This window comes from Camelus ferus, chromosome X (genome assembly GCF_009834535.1).
Source record: "Camelus ferus isolate YT-003-E chromosome X, BCGSAC_Cfer_1.0, whole genome shotgun sequence".
In the NCBI taxonomy this organism is placed as follows: domain Eukaryota; kingdom Metazoa; phylum Chordata; class Mammalia; order Artiodactyla; family Camelidae; genus Camelus; species Camelus ferus.
In genome coordinates, this window is record NC_045732.1 from 84,682,706 (window position 1) to 84,699,608 (window position 16,903).

Sequence of the window (16,903 nt, forward strand, 5' to 3'; positions counted from 1 at the left end):
TAGCACTCTGGGGCTGTTCACTCCTGTTCTTGGATGCATCACTCCAAATTTACAATGGATTCCTGCTGGGTCTTCCTGTCCTTATGGATTGGGAGGTCTGATAGGATCCAGCTCTACATGCGCAGCTCTGGCTCCAGATCGCTTGGAGCCCCATGGTTAAGCATTCTGGCCCTGCCACCCGAGAGAGCAGCACAGCAGGAGCTGCTTTTTGAATGGGTTCTAATTCTCTGTCGCAGATGGCATAGCCTTGGGATTAGCATCTGAGGGAAGAGCCACAGTATTCACTACACCAGTTGACTATGAGTTGGAGGGTTGTGCTAACCGGAGACAATGCCCACAAATCATACCACGACATTTGAGATCTTTCAAATCTGCAGCATTTCCCATTAGAGATCCCTTGCAACTCTAAAACAGTCTGAAAAAAATTCCATTTCACTCTGCTTCATCTGCAATCAATCCAAATGAGGGTATTCACTGTTCCATTAACTTGGCTCCTCCTTCTGCCTTTCTTACACGACTCCTCCTGCCTTTTATCTTTACCCTCTCCCCTTCTCCTCGTGTTTAAGTATTACTGAGCGCTAAAAGGCCAGCATTAAGTATTCCCTGAAGCCCTCCCTAATGCCTCTCACCTGTCTTCTCCAAATTCTAATGGCACCTTATCTTATATGTTCCTTGTTTCAGAGTATTTGCATCTATATATGACATCTACTAGACTGTTAGCTCTTTGGTGGAAGGATCTAAGTCTGACAAAGCCGTAGAATTATTTTGTACACAGAATCAAGCAATTTATGCTCCTTGAAGAGCTCTAAGTACTCGGAAGTGTTTTTAGTCCTGTTTCCATTATTAGGGGAAATAGATGGGAAAATGGGGCTATGAGGAATATGGGTGAACACATACAGACAGTAAGGCTTACAGCATAAATGGAAAGGAACAGAGTATGCTAAATGGGCTCCTTAAGGGACCTCTTCCTTTCCTGGTGCACACTATTCAGCCTAGTTCTTCTAGACCTCCCATGCGAAAGTACAGGTGCCAGAGCGGAGCTTTCCCTCACATAGGTCAGTGGGAACATATAGAGTATTATCAACTGGATTCTATGGAGTAGTAAACTAAAGCACCAAGCGGTGACAGGTTGTCCATGTCACCTGGTAAGCCATCACTATGCCTCAAAGCCTTAATGTGCTCATTTGGGCTGAACAGCTCTTCCTGTGACACATATTCTAAAGCAAAATCAAAGTTAAAATCCCAACATGGCTAATAATGAAAGTATTGAACTTTGTAGAGGGAGAAGAGAGAGATGAGGGAACATATTTTACCTATCAGGTACAAATCACTGACGGGTGGTTCCTTGCAGGTTCCAGAACCTCCCTGTGTGAACATATTCAAGAAAAAAGGAATAATCAGCCTCAAGGTACAGACACTTGCCAATTAAACTCATCTGCATTGAAGCAGAGACTTCTGTGCCACTTCAAAAATGGGAATTCTAACTGCCAACTAGACTAGCAACATGGCATCACATGAAAAACCATAGCATGTCTGAACTGAAAATTATTTTATCACCATATTAAATTCTCTCATTTTACTTAAGAAAAAAAACTGAGAAAGGGAAAGGGGATGTGATTTGTGCCAGGTCACAGAGCTAGTCAGTGGCAGAGCTGGAGACAAAACTCAAAATTCCTAATTCATAAGCCAGGGAACTACAACTGTAAGTCATTATCAATTCAACACATATTTATGGAGCACCTGATATGGGTCAGACAACTAAGTCACAAGCAACAAAATGTGACATGAGGGACTCACACTGTCATTTTCCTGATGAAGGACCAGCAGGGATAATATCAGCAAAAGCTTTTTATCCACTTCTCCTCTAAGTCATTTAAAAAATCTCCCTTCTCTAAAATGTAAGCTGGAAGTATACTTTCAAATTTTCCAATAGCCACAACAAAAACATTTAAACATTTGAAACTAATTTTAATAATATATTTGATTTCACCCAATATATCTAAAATATCATTTCAATATGTAGTATAAAAATTTTAATGACATATTACACATTGTCTTATTTGTACTAAGTTTTCAAAGTCTAGTGGGTATTTTATACTTACAGCACATCTCCATTTGAACTGACTACATGTCAAGCGTGCAGTAGTTGTGTGCAGCTAGCTCTAGCTGGTTACTACTGTATTGAACAACACAGCTCCATGTCATATACTAAAAAAATTCAGTCCCTGAAGTATTTCAGAAAAGTAAGTAAAATGCAACCCAATCTTATTACATTTAAAAATCCAATAAATTACAAAAAGTCAAAAACGCTTTTTCAGATGGAGTCCTATGAACTTCAATTAAGTGTCCTACTTCCTTTGGTTATTCTATACCATGCCTGAACACACTAGGTCACTGGAAAGGTGAAACAAAAAGAAGCAAAAAGAACAATAAAATAAAATGTTACATTAAACCCAATAGGTTTTTAATGGTTTCTGGCCTTCATTTGTTCCAAGTCTCTATAATTGGGATTAAACATTATTTTCACAGTGGCAAGTCAGAACATACAACAACAGAAATAGAGCCACTTTCCTGGTAAAACATTAGGGACTAAACTGCCCATTCCAAATTACAGCTCCTTTTGTCCCAATATCATTGTCAAGACTAGTTTTCATAAAAGGAAGATCACTTTACATGGAAAGAATTGCTAAGCAAGCTAGTGGTTTCAAATCCATTACCTGTTCATCACTAGTTAATAATTCTGCCACAAAATTCAAATGCAACATACAACTCGTATTTCTGAGCCCAGTGCTGCAAAATATGGCTTGGCATTACTACAGAATCTTTGAAATGAAAGCTTTCTAGAAAACGCAGAATTTATGGTCACAGTAACTATAAATCAATGAAAGGCTATAACACATTTTGCATCCCAGGAAGGTGTGATGTAATGTTTTAGTAGCTGGCCAGGGGGAGGTAGTTTCTGCAAAATCATTAAACACCATCCATTTGGGGTACAGTTTTCCTATGACGTTAAAGAGTTAATGCTGTGGGAAATACATGGTACAAACCTTGGGTGTTTGTCTTTTTTTTCCTACATATCTTGCTTAATGTATTGCCACTTGAAGAAGTATCACTTTTCCTGAAAAGTTGTAAAGCATGTTACTTCATTTCTAGGCCTCTGGGGGAAAAAATCTTTCTCTTTAGCTTGCCTGCAATTGTAAAATGTGCTGCTCTAATTAACTAAGAGGATTAACAATAAAAGTTTATATGCCATATGGTTTAAAATGACTAAAATATTATGTGTTTAAAGGAAATGCCAGGAATTTTATTTTCTTAGAAGTTTACTTTCAAATAGGGAAGAGTTCCATTTTTGCACATCTGAGTGTCCGTAATTCTGCGGGGACAGAAACCTACCAATGGTTTTGTTGCTCATTGTGCAAAATCTGCAACACTCAGTATATTTATTTGTGAGCATTTGAAAATTGGAGGGTATCCTAAAGAATGTGACCAGGGTGTTACATAAGGAGAATCAAACCATGTCATGTGAGGAATGGTCGAGAGAAATGGAGAAAGACTGAACGAAGACTCTAACGCTCATCTCGGCGTCTCTCACCTCCCAGTTCTAATCCAACTACCAATCTACACTCTTTCTCAGACTGAGACAGAAGACCTACGGAGCCCCAAGGCAGTAATACTAAGCCCAGCTCTGCTGCAGTCCTCACAAAGAAAATTAGAAGATGACTTTGCAGTTCTCTGGCTCACAGTGGAGCTTGGCAATTCGCAGCAGAGCTCAGGAATGAGGAGCTGATGGGAAGAGTTTGGCCAGAGGAGATCTGTAAGTCCTCCTAGAGGATGGGCAGTGGTCTCCCCAGCTCAGACTTTGCTATGGAAGGATGGAAAGATTTTAAAAAGTGACTTGAGTTCCTTTGAACAGGAGATTACTAGTACAATGAAGCTGCTGGAGGAGACAAATGACAACAAAAACATTAATAATAACAACATTTAGAGACATTCAATTGTTACATGAAAAGGCTTGGAACAACACAAAATACGTGTTTTGAAATTAAAATTTCAGTCAATAAAATGGAGAAGATGATACTATTGAAACCAAAATTAAATGCCTGCAAGACCTAGTAAAAAAAAAATCTCAAAACACAAGGCACAAATAAAAAAGAGATGCAAATCTGAATATAAATCCTAAGAAATTTTGAGCACAGATCATAGAAATGAATAGGAGTTCCAGAAAAAGAAAAATCAACAGAAGAAGAAGTAATCATTAGCTAAATGATTGAAAAGATGAGAGTGCATCTACTGAGAAGACTCAGGAATTTCCAGAAAGGACTCATTAAGGAACATACAGCTAGGCATATCTTGATTTTAAAATCATCCCAAACTACAAAATAAATAGAAAACAAGCATCTGGAGAGAGGACAGTAACTTTTAAAAATTAGATAAATATTAAATTTGTCATCTCTAATGCCAGAAACTAGAAGTAGTATAGTATTAGGAACAAAGTACTGAAAAAAAAAGTGTGATTGCCAAATACAGGCAAGATACAAATCACCTGTCAGATAATATATCATCCACAACCCTTTCTGGGTAATATTTTCAAGAAAGGTCTATGGGACTCTAGTCAAATATCAAATGAACCAGAAAAGAAGCGTTAAGAGAGGGAACAATGATAATGAAAGAAAGGAAACTGAGGAGGCAATAATTATTTCAATATACATAAGTAAATATAGATGGAATATTACAGTTACTGGGAATGTATAAGGAAAAATCAAAGACAAAGCACATGCTTTCTAATCATAATCTCATCTAATACTCTAATCTAATCGTAATCTGTAATTAAATGTATTACCTCAGGAAAGTTCAGAGGGGGATAGAAATAGGAGAGAAAATCCAAATTTCTCATTGGTGGAGATGAAAATGGGAAGTAGAGGCATTCTTATGTTTCCAGCTTTGTTGAGATATTACTGGCATATGCATTTGTAAGTTTAAGGTCTATAGTGTAATGATTTCATACAGGTGTATGCTGTGACATGATTATCACAATAAGATGAGTTAACATCTCCATTCCTTCACATAATTACCTTCCTTTATGTGGTAACAACATTTAAAATACACTCTCTTAGCACATTTCAAGTATATAATATAGTATTATTAACTATAATCACCATGCTATATATTAGAGCCTCAGAATTTAGTAATCTTATAGTTTTTAACCTTTGACCATATCTCCCCATTTCCCTCATGCCTCAGACCCTGGTAACCACCACTCTACTCTCTGTTGCCAAGTTTGGCTTTTTTAGAGTCCATATATAAATGAGATTATATAGTATATGTCCTTCTCTGTCAGATACATTTCATTTAGCATAATGCCCTCAGGGATCATCCATGTTGTTGTAAATGGCAAGATTTCCTTCCTTCTCATGGTTGAGTAATATTCCATTGTTTATAAATAACCATTGTATGTATGTATGAATGTATGTGTATGTATGCTTTTTTATTCATTCATCCATTGACACTTAGTTTGTTTCCCTGTCTTGGCAGTTGTGAATAAGGCTGCGATGAACATGGGAGAACAGCTGTCCCTTCAAGATCCTGTTTTCATTGATATGACTTATACAACCAGAAGTGAGATTGTTGGGTAATATGGTTGTTCCATTTTTTTTTTTAATTTTTGAAGAATCTCCATGCTGTTTTCCATAGTGGCTGCACCAAGTTACATTCCCACCAACAGTGCACAAAGGTTCCTTTTCCTCTGCATCTTTGCCAAGACTAGCTGTCTCTTGTCTTTTTGATAATAGCCATCTAACAGGTATGAGGTCCTGTCTTGATTTGATTTTGATCTCCATTTCCCTGACGATTAGTGATGTTCATCTTTTCATGTACCTGTTGGCAATCTGTATGTTTTCTTTGGAAAATTGTCTAATCAAGTCCTTTGCTGATTTTTAATTGGACTGTTTGCTTTTTCATTATTAAGTTTATCAGTTCCTTGTACATTTTTTTAATATTAACTCTTTATCAGATATACATTATTTGCAAATATTTTCTCCATTTTGTGGCTTTGCTTTTCATTGTGTTGATAGTTTCTTTTGTTGTGTAGAAGCTTTTTAGTTTGGTTTAGTCCCACTTGTTTTGTTTTTTTTTTCTTTTGTTACTTGTGCCTTGGTATCATTTTAAAAAATTGTTGTGAAGACCAACGTCAAGTAGCTTTCTCCCTATGTTTTCTTCTACATTTTATAGTTTAGGGTTTTATATTTAACTCTTTAATCCATTTCAAGTTAACTTCTGTGAGTAGTATAAGACAGGAGTCCAATTTCATTCTTCCGCACTGTGGTTCTCCAGTTTTCCCAGCACCATTTATTGAAGTAACTGTCCTTTCTGAATCATCAAATATTAGTTGACTGTATATGCATGGGTTTATTTCTGGGCTCTCAATTCTGTTCCCTTGGTCTATGTCTGTTTTTATGTCAAGATCATGCTGTTTTGATTACTATAGTTTTGTAGTATAGTTTAAAACCAGGAAATGTGATGTGTCCACCTTGGTTCTCCTTTCTCAAGATTGCTTTGGCTATTTGGGGTCATTTGTGGTTCTGTACAACTTTTAGCATTTTTTGTTTGTTTGTTTCTGAGAAAAATGCCAATGTAATTTTGATAGAGATTGCATTGAACCTGTAGAGTGCTTTGAGTAGAATACACATACTAATAGTATTAATTCCTTAAATCCATGAGCAAGGGATATTTTTCCATTTATTTGTATCTTCCTCAATTTCTTTCATCAATGTCTTAGTTTTAAATATACAGGTCATCCACATCCTTGAACAAATTTATTACTAAGCATTTTGACACTATTATAAATGGGATTATTTTCTTCTTTTCTTAATTTTTAATTTTTTAATTATCTTTTTAAATTATATTTTTGGACAATTTTTTTTGAGGGGGGTAATTACATTTGTTATATTATTAATTTTTTTTAATGGAGATACTGGGGATTGAATCCAGGACCTCGTGCATGCTAAACATGCACTCTATTACTGAGCTATACCCTCCCCTCTTATTTTCTCTCTTCACTAGTTAATTGTTAGTGATAGACATTATTGTATATTGATTTTGAACCCTGCAACTTTACTCAATTTGTTTATTCTGACATTTTTTTGGTGGAGTCTTAAGAGTTTTCTACACATAAGATCATATTATCTGCCAACAGAGACAACTCAACTTCTTCCTTTCTGATTTGGATGTCTTTTACTTCTTTTCCTTGCCTAACTGCTCTGACTAGGACTTATAATACTATATTGTATTGAAGTGGTGAAAATGAGGATCTTTTCACCGTTGAGTATGATGTTAGCTTTGGGCTGGTCATTTATGGCCTGTTTTGTGTTGTGGTACAGTCCTTCTACAACTAATTTTTGAAAGTTTTTTTTTATCATGAAAGAATGTTGAATTTTGTCAGATGACAAGAGACTGCTTTGGTGAATGTTTTTCTTTTAGCACTTTGAATGTATCATCCTATTTTCTCCTGCAGTCACACTGACTGCAATGTGTCTCCTGAGAAATCCACTGATAGCCTTATGGGGCATTGCCTTGTATGTTTGTTTGTTTGTTTGTTTGTCTGTTCGTTTGTTTGCTTTTAAAATTCTCTCTGTCTTAGATTTTAGTTTTATTATGTGTCTTGGAGAGGGTATTTTTGTGTTGAATCTTTTTGGGGACCTATGAGCTTTGTGAATTTGGATTTTTAAATCTCTTCCTATATTTGGGAAGTTCTCAGCCATTACTTCTTTAAATAAGTTTTCTGCCCCTTTCTCTCTCCTTTCTTCTTCTAGGAATCCAATAATGCTTAGATTGTTTCACTTGCTGGCATACCATAATTCACGTAGGGTTTCTTCACATTCTAATTCTTTTCTTCTTTGTTCTCTGAATGCAGAATTTCAAATGGTCTGTCTTCAACTTCACAGATTTTTTTCTTCTTCTGTTTGATTAAACCTACTGATGATGCTCTTTACTGCATTTTCCATTTCATTCATTATATTCTCCAGCTCAAAAATTTGTTTGGCTTCTTTTAAAAAAAAATGATTGCTACTTCTCTGCTAAACTTCTTGTTTTGATCATGTATTGCATTCCTGATTTTTGTTGGATTGTCTTTATCTGTTTTCTTGTAGCTCACTGAGTTTCCCTAAAACAACTATTTTGAATTCTTTATTGGCAAATCACAGATCTCCATTTCTTTGTGGTTGATTACTAGAAAATTACTGTTTCTTTGGTGTTGTCACGTTTCCCTGATTTCTCAGGTTCCTTGATGTCTTGCACTACTATCTTCACATTTATAGAAGCAGTCGCCTCCTCCAGTCTTTACTGACTGCTTTGGGGACAGAAATACCTTCTTTTGGCCTCTCTGGAGATTCCAAGGCTTTGTCAGACCTTTTATATGGATACACCTGTTCCACACTTCTTGTTCTCTCTTATTAGGGCTAGGGGGAGTGAATTCCTAAGGCTGTATGCCTTCTCTGAATCCTGCAAAGTTAGGCTGAGTGCTGACAGTTTCCTATTCACTTTCCCTAGGGCAGTGCTGACTCAAGTTTGTGTGCTTTCTTTAAACCCTGCAGAGTCAGGTCAGCTTTCTGTGCAAGCTCACCAGACATCTACAAAAGCTTGCAGTCAGAGTCATCAAGGGCATGCCTGGGAGCCAGCCACAGAGTGGGTGTGGTGGGGTGAGGTGTGCAGAGCACTGAGGGTGCTTGTGGGCCTGTTGGCAGGATCTATAAGTGAGTCATCCCCTTAGGCTTGTGGGCAGGCTTCCTGATGAATTCTTCAAAGCTCTTAGTAGGATCCACAATCCTTTGATGCTGTTGGAGAGCTCTGTACTGTTCTCCTAGCCCCTTCTTGCCCTCCAGCTGTGCAGCACACGTGTCTATTCCAGATGGAGTGAAAAAGAAATGACCCTCTTTAGTAGCATCATGCACAGCTGGGGAAGCTGTTTACTCACCCACAATCTCTCACTCCCCCTTGTGGCAGAAACTCCAGGCTGAGAAGTTCTCTCTTGGCATTATAGATGGTACAAAAGCCCTATTTTGCCATTTTGCCGATGTCATCCAAGGACTTGGAAGTTTAAAGTTAAGTCTTGGTAATGGTGATTCTTAAGTTGAAAAATACTATCTTTTAAAGTTACGTATGATGCTTTAGGGCACTGATGTGATCCTTCTGGTAGACATCAGAATAAAAGCCTAGGAGCTCCTTTGCTCAGGACTCCGTAGACCTAACAGATTCTTGGACTCGGGGTATCCTCCAAAACAACTGAAAGGAGACATTCAGATAGCTCCTCTACCTATCCTGTTCTTCTATCATTTTTATCTTAATAAAACTTACGAGTAGAAACAAGATGTCCATAAATTTCATTTTTAGCATTCCTCAGACCTGCTCTGGCCTTCTTTTAACCAGAGCCCAAGGCATCATGGAAAATGATGGAGCTGTTAAGAATTTAGTTACAGGCATCTTAAAATATTATAGCAAACTTTTATGATATATTACATCCAAAAAACAATCACTAAACAGCATCATAGAATGAGATCTTATTAATATATATACTTAGACATATACATAGAAATAATAAGTAGAAAAATGTATGCCAGCTTGTTCACTGGTCTCATCTCCAGAAGTGACATTATGTTTCTTTCCCCTCTTTGTAGTCGTATGCATTTGTTACACTTAGAGCAATTAATATTTATTATTTTGGTAATCAGAAAAAAATATGCTATTTCCCAAATACAATTAAATAATAAATAATGAATGCTATAAAATTAATTTATTTCCTATGGTAGTTCTTAATTAGCCCACTTTTTTTAACTATATGCTTGAAAATTCCCACTGGATTGGATGAGAATGATAAATGCCTGTGGGGGAGGGGAAGAACTGATTTTTTTTCTGTTTTTAATAATGGTGTCATGGATAATTTCTAATTCCTGATTATAAAAGTAACATGAGTTGAATTTATCTAGGCATAGCATTCATATATGGGTTTAAATACATAAAATTAAAACTCTCATTTTAAACATATAAATAATTAAGATAAAAATAATTCGGGACACCTCATTTAAACCCTTAAGATTAAGCTCCTTGATTTAAATGCAGGAAGTATATTATTCCCATTAAAATATTGTCTACTTGAAAAATGCAGCATAGTTCCTACAGTGGGAGAAAGAACAGACTGGTGACCTGGATCTGCTAAATATCTCACCATGAAATGGACATGTCAGATTTATCTCTATATCCTGTACTGGAATATGATCAGAAGTTTATATAGATAATACATATGTTCCTACAGCACAGCCTTCTAAAATACATCTCATTTCAAAGTTTCTTCCTGCAGCAGGACAAATGTTCCTGAGGTATAGATTGAGGAAGTTGGAATAAATGACCTATGACTACCTTTTAACAGGGCAACTATCACCCTACACACCACACACCAGCTCCATGAAGGAAACTGCATTAACATAAAGTCACTCCTGTCTTATGCAGGTTTCAAACTACTAACTTGAGAACATACTTGTCCCCATGAAGGAATATCCTTCACCAATCTGATCCAATGACCACACTGAAATGTTCCTACAATTTTAAAGCACACCCGTCTTACCCACCGGAATAGCTCCTGCTCCACAGAGACTGCAATTCCCTTTGAAGAATTCCTGTAAAGAATCTCCTGCCATTTGCTATCTCGCCAACACTCGAAAGGGTTCCTCAGGCACCATATCCTTAAGGGGCCTTCTATACATCTAGGTGTACTAATTCACATCATCCTTGTATGTTTTAGTTTTATAGGAAAATGTATACAAAAGCCTCATTTGCAGGTAAGTGATTACATTCTACTGTTTTTCAGAAGTATCTAGAGGCTGCACCATTTACCACTTTTCATTATGTTATCAAAATATGCTCTGCTTGGTTTTGATTTCTGCAAAGCAAAACTAAACTGAAATTCACACAAATACAGTTTAGGTTTTTAAATAGCATTAAAATTCCTTTTTACATCTAGGTGAACAGTACCATCATTAATTCTATAATTATGACACCAATAAAAATTAACATTTTCCATTTAAATGTTCCCCAGAACAAGAGGCCAATGCTCCCTGAGTATATTTTATTAAATATTTCAAAAATTAAATTAGAATTTCTAACAGTGCATCTCATAGTCATATTATCATTTTGTGAGTTCATTATGATTAATATCACCACCATGATGATCAAGGGAACTAATAAATGACTATTTCTTTAGCATTTTACCAATGAAAGCTAAAATGTACATTTTTATTTCTTTTGCATGTGATTTTTCTCTTCGGCTCATTCCAATAAATGAAGTCTTTAATCTACCATTGTTTGACACATAGTCTAATTTGGGTAATATATTTATTTTCTTTATTACACAACTTTAATTATTTCATTATGTCTTAAACTATATCATAAAAAGTAATCAACTTTATTAAAAGAGTTATTATAATGGTAAATAGTTATTGCACTGTTGGATGTTTTTCTAATGGTTAAGCAAAACATTGCTTGATTGGTAAACATTAATTACACAGGCATGTAAATTCTTTTAGTCTAATAATTTCTAAGTTCCAATAATGATGTGTCCCTAAAGTCCAAAGGGTACAACAAAATGATAACTTGGAGGGTAGGGATACCAGTTCTAAGATGTCTGGGGTTTTGGAACCTTTCCTCTGCTTCCCCCAGAAACTGTTGTCACATGGGGCCTGGAGCCTGGGCCACGACACTGGGTTTGAGTGTGTGTTGAATGCCGCTTCACTGAGAAGAAAGACTAGGCAAGGCTGAGGTTCCTCCCCTACAGAGGTCCCATCCAGCTATCATAAGGCCATGGCAAGGACATGGATATATAAAGCTACCACAGGTGACTGAATAATTAGAACCAGTAATTTAATCTACAACATCCGCTACATGTCAAGTGTTGTCACAAGCACCGAGGACACAGCAGCCTCTCAAATAGACAGACCCAGTGTCCTTCTGGATTTTACATTGCAGTGTTGAGGGGTGGGAGGGCAGTTGGGCATTAAAAACAATGAGCACAATCACAAGTGAATTTATAAAACGGTATACAATGCTAAAAATGTTACTGTTAGAGCCTCAGTGGTGGATAGATGGGTGTTCACTCTAAATTCCTTTCAGTTATGCTGTATGTTTGAATATGATCACAGTGAAATGTCAGAATAAGTAAAGCCAGTTAAGGAGTTTATACAGCGGTATGTATTCGTGCTATTTTGGACAGGGCGGTCAGTGACGCACTTATGAGGAGCTTACATTTGAGCAGGGATCTGACTCATAAATGAATGGAACAAAATCGAAATCTGGGAAGAAAGCTCTCCAGGAAACTGAAACAGCACAATGAAAGGGCTTGGAGCTCAGAGATGACTTGGTATGTTCTAGGAGTAGCAAGAAAGCCAACACAGCTCAGAAGAGTGGTAGTGGATGGCCTCAGTGTTAGGCAGCAACCTGATCACGTAGTGGCCTTGTGGCCGTGGGTAAGGACTTCGCATTTTATCCTAAATATCATAGGTAGTATTATATTTTCATATAAACTGTGAGTACGTGTGAACATTTTATTAATTTCATTAATAAGGGAACAAATAAAAGAGAAAGAGCTGTTTTAAGACTGACAAACAAGGATTTACACAGACAGGCAGAAAAGAAAAGCCTAAGTAAGATTGCTCGGTTAGACATACGGTATGAAAATCGTAACAGTTTCGTGGATAACTTTTTTCCAACAGGCTACAGAGTAAACTTACCCATTGCTACAGGTTAACCTCCAACCTTTCAGAGTTCTAAACTGATTTCATCGTTAATAGTTGCAGATGATTGTTAATCAAATAAACTATGACAACACGGCTACACTCAGATGAAAATGTGTGTCAAATGAGAATGGAAGCAAACATCTTAGAACGTGCTTTAGCATGATATTGGTACATCAATTACATTTTGTGATTTTCCAAGTTTGTAATAAACCTTCATTCACAAAAGACACCGGAGGAAGCAGAATGTTGACATTATATGAGTTCCATTTAAAAGGATTTCCCTTTCTTTTGTGTGGAGAACAGACTGTAAGATATAAAGTAGGCTGGCCGCTTAGAAGCCCGTTACATTACTTCTGATGAGAAGCAAGGGGGACTTGGACTAAGACGGAGTCCATGCAGATGGAAAAGAGGACAGGAATTCATAATATAATTTTGTTGAGTTTTCAGGAATTGCTGTTATGTGTCTTTATCAACGTACGCCCTTTTAAGACTATGACCATTATTAGTAGTTTACAAGGCTTATCAGAGTATGCAGGGAGGCCAGCTCTGAAGTAACTCCCTTCCCTTAATATATCTCCCCCTTTATGTGATATCAATGTTAGCACACAATTTTATCCAATTTTTTTGACAGCTGAAGCCCTCAGAGATGAGGAAAAGTAACGTCTTCTCCCACCCAATAACGCTGAGAAACACGCCTTCATCCTGTCACTCTGACAATTCTCCTCACTCCAACATCATCACACTTCCTTCTCTCCTGGATTAATATCATCAGACACAAATCTTCTATTATTTCTACCATCTTAAGTAAAACTTTCTCTTGGCTCCACTTCCTTGTTCAGCTACATGCCCATGTCTCGGAGTACAGCAAAGCTCTGAGAAAGATTTGTCTGTACTCAGTCTCTACTTCTTCTTGAGCCCAGATAAAGCTAATGTCCCTACCACTCCAATAAAACCGCTCTCATCAAACTCACAAATAAATGAATCGAATTAAATTAAACTGAAACCCACTACTGATTTCCAAGGCCTCATCTTACTCAACTTAGTAGCATTTGACTAAGTTGATCATCCCCTCTTCCTTGATACACTTTCTTCATGTAGTTTCCAAACACCGCACATTTAGATTTCTTCCCACCTCTCTGGCCACTTCTTTTCAGTCTCTTTTTCAAGTTCTTCTTTACCTTGAAGACTTCTAAATGGTAGAGTGTGTCCCAGTGCCCTTGAAGACTCCACCTACACTCATAACTTTGGTATTCTCTTTGTCTGTTGGCTTAAGTGCCACCTATATGCTGATAACTAGAAAATTTATGTCTCAAACCTAGATCCCTCCCCTGAACTTTTCAGACTTAAATAGCCAAATGCATAGGTGACAGCTCAACTGGTATATCTAATAGTAATAACAAATAATAATAATGATAATAATAGCAATAACCAAAACTAATGCTCGTATAATGTTTATTATTTTCTAGACCTTATTCCAAAGCACTTATTCATGTATTAACTTACTCAATCCTTAAAACAACCTTATGAAGTAACGTTCAATTTTCATCTCCATCCTAAGATGAGGAAACAGGGACCTAGACACATCAAGTAATTTTCTGAAGGTTACGTGCTTGACAAATAGTGGAAAGAGAATTTGAACTCAGATAGTTTGGCTCCAGAATCTGTGTTTTAAGCGTATACCATCACTGCCAGTAATTAATGTGCATTTCAAACTTCTCATGTACAAACTGAGTTCTTGTTTCCCATCACCACCACCATCAAATTTGTTCTTCCAGAGTTTTCTCCGTGTCAGGAAATGGTAACCCCAGTTGCTTTGGGCAAAAATATTGGAGTCATCTTTAATTCCCCAAAATAGCACACAACCCACATCTGGTTCATCAACAGATGCTGCTGTATCTAACTTCAAAATTTACCTAGAACCTGACACCTTCTCCTCAATCTCCACTGCTACTATTCTAATCCAAAACCCCATCATCCTTCACCTGGCACACTGCAAGTGTTCCTCACTCGGCCCCTTGCTTCCATACTGCCTCCCCTGCTTCAGGCTCTGCGGTGGATTCCCACCTCACAGTAAAAGGGAGAGTTCTCATGACGGCTTATCAGGCTGTGCATGAGCTTCCCCTCTGTCTTTCGCCCTCACTTCATACTTCCCTTTTGTTCACTCATTCTGATCCAGTTATACTGGTCTCCTAGCTATTCCTAGAAAACATCAGGCTCGCTCTTGCTTCAGGGCCTCTGTAACTGCTGTTCCATCCGCCTAGGATGCTCTGCTTCACACACCTGCGCAGTTCACTCCTTCGCTTCCTTCAGACCTCTACTCACGTGCCATTTTCTTAGTGAGGTTTCCTTGGCAACCATATCTAACCCAAGCCATATCCAACCACTACACAATCCTTCCTACATGCTTTTCTCCCCAGAGTTTACTTATTTATCTTGTTTATTGCCTATAGCCTCTTTTTAGAGTGTAGGTTCTATGCAGCTAGAAATGTCTGTTTGTTTGTTTCCTTTGCTGCTATAAGTTCAGTGTCTAGAATAGTGCTCGGCACATAGTTGGCATTCAATAAGTATTTGTTGAAAAAATAAATGAATTAAGCCTAATAACTAATTTTTAACACTGGGATCCCAGCCCGCAAAACAGGTAAGGTGGGTTTTCTCTTGGTTAAGGGGTAACTGCTGAGACCTCTGAGGTATCTCTCTCTTAGGGAAAGAGGTCTCCTTTCTGCAGATCCCTCTCTCATTTCAGGACTGTAAGCTGCATTCCTACAGACACTCACTAACCTGGGACTAAACTCACGAGGCAGACTGACATCTCCTACAGGCTAGATTTGACCTACATAGAGCTAACTGGAATATCAAGCATAGATATTCAGAAGTTTTGCAAAACTTTGTTTACAGTGACTTTCCCAGCCAATATTCCTGTAGTTCCTAAACTGGCCTCAAACACTTGTCAATGAGCTGCTTGTACCCTGCTGTCATCATTTTTAAATTCACATTTGACCAGTAGATAATGTACACTAAGGCAGAAGGTTCTTTTTTCCACAGTTTCTAAACCTGTGAATTGGAAAGAAATTAACTAGAGGGAAAATCCTCATTAAACCTTAATTATTAACATTGATGACTGATTAAAAAAAGAAACTAAAAAAATCCATCCTTTTGATCTCTTAATTCTAAGAAGAGATTTCCAGCTGAAACCCCTTCTGAAAGTTGAGCTGCATGTGTATGGAAATTTTAAGTGAACTCCGTCAAAGACAGAGCTTCTGTGTAAAGTATAAATAGTTTTTGCACACATCTTCAGAAGTCTCTTGCTTAACAGTAATTATCTTAATGGAGGCATTCAAATATTACATTTGCCCCCAAAATCAGTGGAATTCAAGTAAATTTTAATAGAAATACATGTCATAGAGCACCTAGTTTAGGTGGCAGCTGGCATGAAAGAAAATCTGCTGCAATTTTAAGACCAGTGCCTCTGAGTATTTTATAGAAATCTCTTTATTAAGGCACTCCATTGCCCTATTATTTGAACTGGCATTTTGGTCTCACCTTGAGGACGCGTAACTGACCCAGAAACCATTCTGTGATTATCAGACAGTGACTGCTGTAAAACAGTAAGTGAGGGCTTTCTCCTCCGCTCCAGGGTTATTAGCCTTACACGGCTCAAGTACAGCAGCAACTGCTGATCCAGCGAGTCAGGTATGAAGGGAAATGAAGCCTGTGGTCTCTGGGAGATTCTGATGCCTCCATTACCTGCCATTAGCAAAAGTAAGTTTTATTAAGTCTAGATTTGTTTAGTCAATCGGACAGTAGTGGTGGGCTGTTGCGTTGCTTCTCAGGAGTGCTTAGACTGGTTATTGACGTTAAGGTTAAGTGGGGAGAAACAAGAGGAAAATTGTACTACATTACTTTTTATTTTCAGCTACACGACCGTGGATATACTGGACATATTTTTCAGGCATATACAGATTTGTGATGTTCTAATTCAATCGTTCCTAACCCAAACCCACATGGTAGAAAAGAACAAAATGAGGCCCAGAGAACTTAATTAACTTACTCAGTTAGTGAGATACCCAGCTATGGTGGAACCTAAACCTCCAGACTCCCAGTCAAGTTTTCTATTCATTGGCCAATTT

The 16,903-nt window shown here is 37.4% G+C and overlaps 1 long non-coding RNA gene across 1 annotated transcript in view; it reads right to left on the reverse strand.

Annotated features, from left to right (window-relative positions):
• Positions 1-220: 220 nt before the first annotated feature.
• LOC116661845 overlaps positions 221-16,903 on the reverse strand; it is a 28,839-nt gene continuing 12,156 nt past the window's right edge. Inside the window, exons 2-4 of the long non-coding RNA XR_004317828.1 lie at positions 10,617-10,624; positions 8,197-8,200; positions 221-284 (exon numbers count right to left, since the gene is read on the reverse strand). This is a non-coding gene — a long non-coding RNA (uncharacterized LOC116661845). The remainder of the gene's footprint in view (positions 285-8,196; positions 8,201-10,616; positions 10,625-16,903) is intronic.